Source organism: Haliaeetus albicilla, chromosome 15 (genome assembly GCF_947461875.1).
Source record: "Haliaeetus albicilla chromosome 15, bHalAlb1.1, whole genome shotgun sequence".
In the NCBI taxonomy this organism is placed as follows: domain Eukaryota; kingdom Metazoa; phylum Chordata; class Aves; order Accipitriformes; family Accipitridae; genus Haliaeetus; species Haliaeetus albicilla.
In genome coordinates this window covers 11,844,286-11,853,112 of record NC_091497.1, presented here as the reverse complement: position 1 = coordinate 11,853,112, position 8,827 = coordinate 11,844,286, and positions in this window count along the sequence as shown.

Genomic DNA, 8,827 nt, shown 5'->3' with positions numbered 1-8,827 from the left:
CATATGTGGTTTCAAAATTATGAGGCAAAAATCCATCCAGTATGAATGCAAAAAATACCCAAGCATATAAACAATAGGAAAAAAATGGTATTCCAGCTAAGGTCCTGAAACAAGGAATTAGCTGTGTAAGAATCCAATCCAGATGCAGCCCTCTTGTCTTAAGAAAAAAACCAGATACTGCTGCAATGCATTGTTGCAGGGAATTAATCTACTGGAAAAGGAACAGAAAGAGACATATGCTTTGTTCCCATTACCACTTCTCAGTGCTCCTTTTGTGACAATATGGATATTTATAACATTCTCATCGCAAAACTACTCCTAAATGCTTTCAAATTAAAATACATAATAGCATGTCCATATAACATGTTCCATCCTTTATCATTATCCCTTTTTGCCTACTGCAGACATGCACATAATAGAGCATCCACATACCATATTCTTTAACAATGTCTTTTGAACTAAATAAAAGATTTTTTTTTCTATTTTTCCACTCCTACCAACATATAAAATGTTGTTAGCTTATATTTGCTAAAACTTATGGAAAGAGTATTCTAGTAAGTCACACCCTCATGAAAAATCAATACTATGTCTGTCTCTGGGGAACGAAAACTACAAGAATAACCGATAATGAATTTCTACTGAATTCTATTGAATTTCTTCCCCTAACATTTTTACTATTGGAAGCTCATGTGTAAAATTAAAGCAGTTAGTTTGGGCTTTCTTTTATAGGTAAAGCATTGAAAATATGTTGCTATTATTGAAATTCACCTTCACATTACTGGTGAATTTTACTTAATAAAAGCTTGTTGAGCTGCTCCTTTTTTGTTGTTGTTTTTTTTCCTTTCTAATAAACACTACAATAAGATTTTGCTACAATAATCACAGAAAGTATTGAACTATTTTGATCTGGATTTATTCCACCTGATTTTAGGCTCATAAATGAGGTGCTTATATTGTGAGTATAGTTTATGCTGGGATATGGGTAGTTGTAGAGGATAATTTAGATAAATAATAATTACTTCTTTCCTTTTACGCTATAGTGAGTTTATGGCAACCACACTCTTAGCTCAAATATCCTATTTTAGCACTAAAAGTTGGATGAAACCAATCCAAGGCAGTATAACAGACTGTAGGATAATTGAGACCAACTGCATTCCTTTGAGAATAAGGTGCTACTCAGTGAGAATAAGGATGGCAGATTTAGGATGTAAACTATTTTAGATTTTATTCTGACAACATAAATAATTTTATTTACTATTCTTATTTGCTAAGATTGAAAAATGTTTGCTTGTCTTTTTGAGAGACTCCAATACTAGATTAAATACTTGAGAAGCTTTCAACTGTAAAAGCCCTTTTTCTCTCAGGAGGAAAAAAACCTCTGAGACTTAAATTACATCACTTAAAATATTACAGTACCTCCTCACACACAGGATTGCATAGCATTTTTGCAGGGTGTCTCATACATCATTGAAATAATCCTGTACATAAAATAGTTTTCATCTTCTTAGACAACAGAAAAAATCCTGCTTTAAAACAAGAACAGCAAAAGAAATTGCAGCCATTTATTTCATATTTGGTAATATCAGATGAAACAAAATTTACTTAGCAAGTTGATATGTTTTGTGAAGGTTATGTTCTAAAAGTTGAGAGATCCATTAGCCAGCAACTAAGTTGGAGAAGTTACTTTATTCTAATGGAAACCACAGATCAGTAGGGAACAGATCCTTGGTGACCTCCCATTTATCCAGGTGTACTCTGAGTTGAATAAAAGCCTTTCCATTACTTGTGCAGTGCTACAAGGCCTGATGGAATAAGGTCATATTCTAAGTACTAGAGGATATTGATTTGTTGTTATTTATATCAGTGTTCTAGAAGCATGCTTAACAGTGTGAAGTTAATTTCAAATGTTGAGGGTTTGTTGTTGTTGTTTTGGGTTTTAGTTTTTGTTTTGTTTTGGTTTGGTTTTTTTATGGCTGGCTCTTTCACTGTATATGTAAGTACACGTACAATGCATAAACAAAGACTTGGTGTTGCATTCCCATCTAGTGCCTAATCTCTAAAAAATGTGGCTATCTACTAGAACTGCCTGCTACTGGAGCCATTCCTTTAGTTCAAGAAGCAGACATTTGTTCTCTGTGACTTAAGACTGCGACTTAGGATTCTTATTGAAAACTTCACTGAAGGACAAGAAAAAAGGTCCCGAAGTATTTTCTTGGGTTTAGGTCCTGATTCCAGAAAGCTTTCAAACACATAAACCTCCTATTCAGTGAAGCCTTTCATTTGAAAATACTGTAAACATTTTTTCAATCTTAGATCTCAGAGAAACTTAGATAAGTATCTCAGGCGGAGGGAAGGATAGCTGAAGAGAGAACATAACATATTCCTCTTTTCTAACTTACTTCCAAACAATTCAAGGCAAAAAGACCTCCTCCCCTCTCCAAAGTGAAAGACACACTGCAATAAAATGGAAAATGAATTTAAAATCCCAAATAAAATAATGTAAAAAAGTTTGTTAGTTGACAGAAGAAAACCTGTTTTTCACTGTGGGCGTTGTCAAACACTGGAACAGGTTGTCCAGAAAGTCTGCAGCATCTGTCCTTGTTGCTCTTCAAAACCCAATTGCACATGTGTATGAGCAACTTACTCTAGTTGATTCTGCTTTGAGCAGGGGAGTGGACCAATCGCTAGGTTTTCTTAGCAGCTTCGGGGCGGGGGGATTAAGTTTTATGGAGTTCATTGGGGAAAACAGAAACATAAATACCTGATTAGAATATATATATATATGATTACATAATGCAGTAAATATTAGCAATATTCTTAAACAAATGTTCTAGCACCCACAGCTTTTATTTTGTAATATGTGAGGTTTTGTAAGTATTTCTAGATCTCTTTTTATTCCAAGCTTGTTCCAATAATGAAAATTTCCCCATTTTTTGAAAGGCCAACTAGGAATCTAAGAAAGTAACTCAATGTGGAAGCAGAACTTGCTATCACAGATGCTTATGTATAATCAACAAAATCCTCTGCCACCTTTTCCTCTGCTTCTTTAATTAACCATCTTATAGGAATATTATGATATTAATTCTTCTTTACTACTGATAGCTTTATATATGGTCGTACTGTATACTAGATATTGCTGCAAAGCAATACAATTTCTCAAAAATATGTATCAACCTTACTCATTTGTATGAAGTCCTCTTTGTATCATTCTCACAATACAAAGGGTTCTCAGTACAGTGGTCTGCAGAGAGCACATCACAAGGGCAATGTTTCTCATGGCCAAAGGCAAATAAGAAGTTTAGGTCAAAAGGGAGAGCAAGTCATAATGTTGCCCACAGCTCACTTCTTACCTGGGTAATGACTTTCAGAAAGTTAGGGACCGATATCATAGAGTTTAAGTGAAATTTGTGCCCATTTCAAGGCTTATTTGTATAGTCAGAAAAATGCAAGAGTATCTCCGTTTGATCAAAACCCTACATGTCTTCTGCTTTTGAACTCATTGATTTCAGTTGTCAAAAAAGTAACAATATACGGTGAGGTGAGTTCCTGTCATACCCTTTACATTTCACTTTAATTTTCTATGAATTAACTTAGCATAGAGCACCGTAGCCCAACAAACTGCTGTCATCCAACCATCATCTTTTTTGAAATGGTGTATGGTGCTCCGAGCAACCAGCACAGAGTAACTGAGCGTGTAAGTGCCCCAGTGGAAGTATGAGCTGTCTCCACGGGAAGAAGAGTGAAAAACAGAGATGGGAGAAGTACTTGTCAAGTTCTACAAACTCTACAAGCTGGGTACCTAAGCTGATGCCCCTAGAGTGAGCCTCATAGTGTATAACAGAGATAAAAAAAGGGAGAAACTGATTCAGTTACTCATGTGAAAATGACACTACATGCAAGAGAAAGAATAAAAAGAAAGTGGTCAGTTAAATACTCAAGCCCTGGGGACTGAAAAAGCTTGAAAAAATATTGATGAGAAATATTTAGAGGGCACCCTGACTATATTATGCCCAGATTTAAAGAAAAAAAAAAAAAAAAAATCTATCCAAATATGCTGAGAATGTATCCCACAGTACTGATGTTAAAAATTTTACTTGCTTCCATGGAACTCAGCAGTTACATTTTGTTTGTTGCTCAGAAATTAGCAGGTACAGCAAGAATTTAATGATGGTCTTCACACAATATGTTTATAGGGATAAAGGAAACATTTTTTCCTGATCATGCTAGTAAAGATATACCAGTGCAGGAATATGTCCACTGATTTCAGTGATGGCAGAGCTATGCCAGTGCTGAACAATATTTTTTTAATTACTCTATTTCCCCTTCAGAAAAAAACTTGTTTTCTTTAAGGTATACTGCTGTTTTGAAGAATATTTTTAATGTACAACCAATATATCATACAAACATTAAAATATGTATTTTAATGTGTATTAGCTGTTTTGAGAAATTGAATAGAGTAACCCCAGGGTTCTGCTTTCCACTCTCTTCATACTCAGCTGAAGATGCAAGAACAAACAGAATCAAAAGGGGGTAGGTAGCACTCCTGTAAGCTAACTAAGTACATATACACCTGCCCTAAAGAAAAAAGTAACATTTTTTTCTGCACTATGTTTTTTTCTTTTTTCTGCAAGCTCCCACATATGTGTCTTCCTGGGCTATCCAGTTATGAGGTCACCCTGAAGCACTCAGTTTTAACTGGCTTATGGCTTTGAAGTCATTCTGTTTGTTTTCATTTTTGCCAAAATTATTTTATCAAGGTTATGAATGTGTATTAAGAGTAAAGTTGCTTAAAAGTAAAAATACTTCCTTCAAAATATTTAGTGAGACATTTTTAACAACTTTGAAAGGAGCACTGAAATTCATATATTTGTTCTTACAGAAGGTCTTTAAATTAAAGGTTTATGGAGAGTCCATAAATTTCATAATATATTGTATTCTTGTTATAAACAGCTTAAAAATTAAAACATCTTAAAATAAATCCAAGCTTTAGTTAATTTAAAAAATAAAGTTAAAAAAATTACATATACTGTGGCTATATTAAACTGTTATAATTTTTTTTTACAATTGCAATTGTTTTCCAAAAACTTGTTACACACCAACACTCAGAGTCTCAAGAACATTCTACCATTTCACCAACTAAATGAATTCAGACAAAGAAAAGAATTTCATCAGCTTATGAGATTTTGTCTCCTATGTAACCATGACATCATAAATATACGAAAGCACACAAAGATAACTGTATATGGTCTTTCTTGCTCTTTCTTTCCATTCTTTTCTTGGTTTATAGCTCTTTTTTTTTCTGAAAATTTTATATTTAAAAAGCTTTCTGGTTGTATTTAATGTTCATATTACCATTGTTTTCAAGCCAGTTCTAAACAATATAGACTATATAATGTTATTAGCGTTTCTTTTTTCAACAGCTGTCTACTCTACAAACTTTTATAAAGATGTATTCTTTCAACTAATGTTATTTGGTTATTTGTTTCATTTTCTTTTCTGAGTCAGCAAGATTTATATTTCCCTCCAAATCCCTACTCCATTAGATGCCACTGTTGTGTTTGTTTCAGACTCTTAATGGTGTTTATCACCATGATACCTGAGCGCTTGGTAAATGCACGTGGATTTACACCCAGATCAACATTTCCATTCTACAGATACAAGCTGGGGCTATGTCCCAGAGCTCTCCAAAGGGCTCATTATTCAGATTCCATCAGGTTTAATGCTTTTAGAGACACAGGAATTAAACAGTTAATTTAATCACTTTTCAGAAGACGTGGGCACACACTAAGAAATATGCTAAAGGCTTCCAGTGGAATTTGGTTTGAAGACTCTGGAATTGCAACATGCAGAACAGTGTTGCAGGAAGAACAAATGGCTTTTTGCAGTGTCCTTCATGTACATAGCTAAAAACTGGCTGGAGTCCACATGCTGTTTGGTTGTTAGATCTAGTTACACTGGAAAAAAAGAAAAAAAACAACAACAGAAAGACAATGTGGCTTGAATAACAACCTTTCTGTGCAGCAAACATTGCCCATAAATCAGAGTTGATTAACAAGGCCAGGAATCTTTTCATTGCCTTTCTTGCAAGTCATTGAATAACAGCTGAGCTATTGTACAGCTTAGCATCTATGGCAGCTCCATCAATTCCACTAGTGATCCCCAACAAGGAAAATGGTTATTGGATAGTAATGGCATATCCATGACCATTCTTTCCCCTCCTTGTTTCCATGATACCTCTAAAAATTTGTAGCTGCCATGAAAACATGATAGATAAAACTCTACAAGCTCTCTATGTAACTTTTTTTTTTTTCATTCTTTTAAGTTTGTGATCAGGTATTGAGATGATAAAAAGACAAAATATTTCCTTCAAAAATATTTAGAGGAGGTATTTTTAATAGCTTTGATATAGCCACAACATTTGTCTGTTTCCATTTGACTGGGACCTCTCCAGACTCCCAAGACCATTGAAAAATAGTAGAAAGAGGTCCAGTGACTACCTCAGCCAGCTCTTTCAGTACCCTGCGATGAATCCCATGAGGCTCCATAGTTTTGTATGCATCCAGCTGGAGCAGCAAGTCCCAAACAACTTCAGAGTCGGCCAGGAGTTTATCATCCCATTCATGGTCTTCCAACATAGGACTCCAGGGTTCCCAGGGCCCATCAACAGTGTTAAAGACAGAGGCAAAGGCAGCGTTAAACATCTCCACTTTGTCTACGTCCCTATTTATGAGGTGACCAATCTCATCAAACAACAAACCAATGTTATCTCTGATTCTCCTTTTGCTAGTAACATATTTTAAAAAGCCTTTTTTGTTGTCCTTCACAGTGCTGGCCAGCTTGAACTCTAATCAAGCTTTGGCCACACAATTTTTTTCCCTACAGTAGCAAACAGCATCTCTGTAGTCCTCCTGTGTCACCTGTCCTTGCTTCCAGTATCTGTACATTTTCCTTTTCCACCTATGTTCTAGAAGAGGATCCCTCCTCAGCCAAGCCGGCATTCTGTCCTGCTTGCTTGACTTCCAACACTTTGGAATTGTCTGCTCCTGTGCTTTTAAAAAACAGCTCTTAAAAAAGTGACCAGCATTCATGGATGCCGATACTTCAAAAGCAGATTCCCAGGGAAGCTTACTATCTAGCTCCTTCAGCAGCCCAAATTCTGCTCTCCCCATATCCAGGGCTGAAGTTTTGCTAGCAGTTTTTCTTCTAACAACAATGACTTGAGACTCATAAATCCATGCTGACTAGTCCTGATCATCTTCTTATCCTTTATTTTTGGAAACAGGTTCCAGGATTATTTGCTGTGTCATATTTCCAGGGCTTAAGATGAGGCTGACCAACCCAAAGAATCTTAGGTGCTATTTCTTGCTCTTCTTGAAGACTAAAGGGATTTTTCCTTTCTTGCAGTCTTCAGGAACCTCCCCTGATCTTTATGACCTTTCAAAGATAAACAAGAGTGGCATTGCAATAACATCAGCCAACTCCCTCAGCACTTGTGGGTATCCTGTCAGGTTCAGTGAACTTGTGTATGCCCAGTTTGTTTAAATGTTCCTTAAACTGATACATCTTTACCAAGCTCAAGTCCATTGCTTCATGGTTTTTTTACCGGTCTCAAGGGCCTGAGATTCATTCACTACTCCCATCGGCAGGCAGGTGTTCAGCCATCTCCAGGAAAGCAGAGCTCCATCGCATGTAACGGTTACTTGGAAGACAAACACCATAACTCTGAACATCCCCTTTCCTCCTTCTCCCCTCCCCAGCTTTTATTGTTGAGCATGATGTCATATAGTATGGGATATCCCTCTGGTCAGTTGAGGTCAGCTGTCCCAGCTGTGTCACCTCCCAACTCCTTGTGCATCCCCAGCCTACTCATTGGTGGGACAGTGTGAGAAGCAGAAAAGACCTTGACTCTGTGCAAGCACTGCTCAGCAATAACGAAAACACCCCTGTATAATCAACACTTTTTTCAGCACAAATCCAAACCATAGCCCCCTACTGGCTACTATGAAGAAAATTATCCCAGCCAAAACCAGCACATGGACCCACATTTTCCTTAGGCTTTCTTTTGCTGCTGCTATGCTTGTAGAAGCCCATCACGTTGTCCTTCATGTCCCTCAACAGATTCAATTCCAGAGGGGCTTTGGCTCTCCTAAGCCTTTTCCTTAAATGCTTGGAAAGTGTCTCTATAGTCCTTCTGATATATAGTCACTTGATCCTTCTTCCATCTGTTGTACACTTCCTTTTAACATTGGAGGTTTATCAAGAACGTTGGTGGTTTATCAGGAGCATGTTGTTCATCCATGCAGGCCTTCCGACACCATTGCTTGACTTGCAGCTCGTTGGCATGCACCATTTGTGAACTTGCAAAAGCTGATCCTTGAAAATCAACAAGCTCTCTTGGTCCCTGCTTCTCTAAAAGACCATCTTCTATGAGATTATTTTGAGCAGGTCCTTGAACAGGTTGAAGACTTCTCTCTTAAATCCAGGGGTTTTATTCTGCTGATCTTGAACTCCACCATCTTCCTCGTGGTCACTGCTCTCAAGGTTGCCCCCAGTCTTCACATTCCCAACCAGTTCTTCCTCACCTGTAAGTCTGAACACCTCTCCTTGCTGGCTTCTTGATCACCTGCATCAAGACATTACCATCAATGCACTGCAGAAATCCCCTGGATCTTTTGTGCCCTGCTGCATTGCCCTTCCAGAAGATATAGGTGTGGGTGAAGTCCATCATGATGACCAGAGCCTGCAAATGTGATGTTTCTTCCAGTTGTCATTTACTTCTTCCTGATAAGGCAGTCTGTAGCAGACACCCACCACAACATTGCCTAAG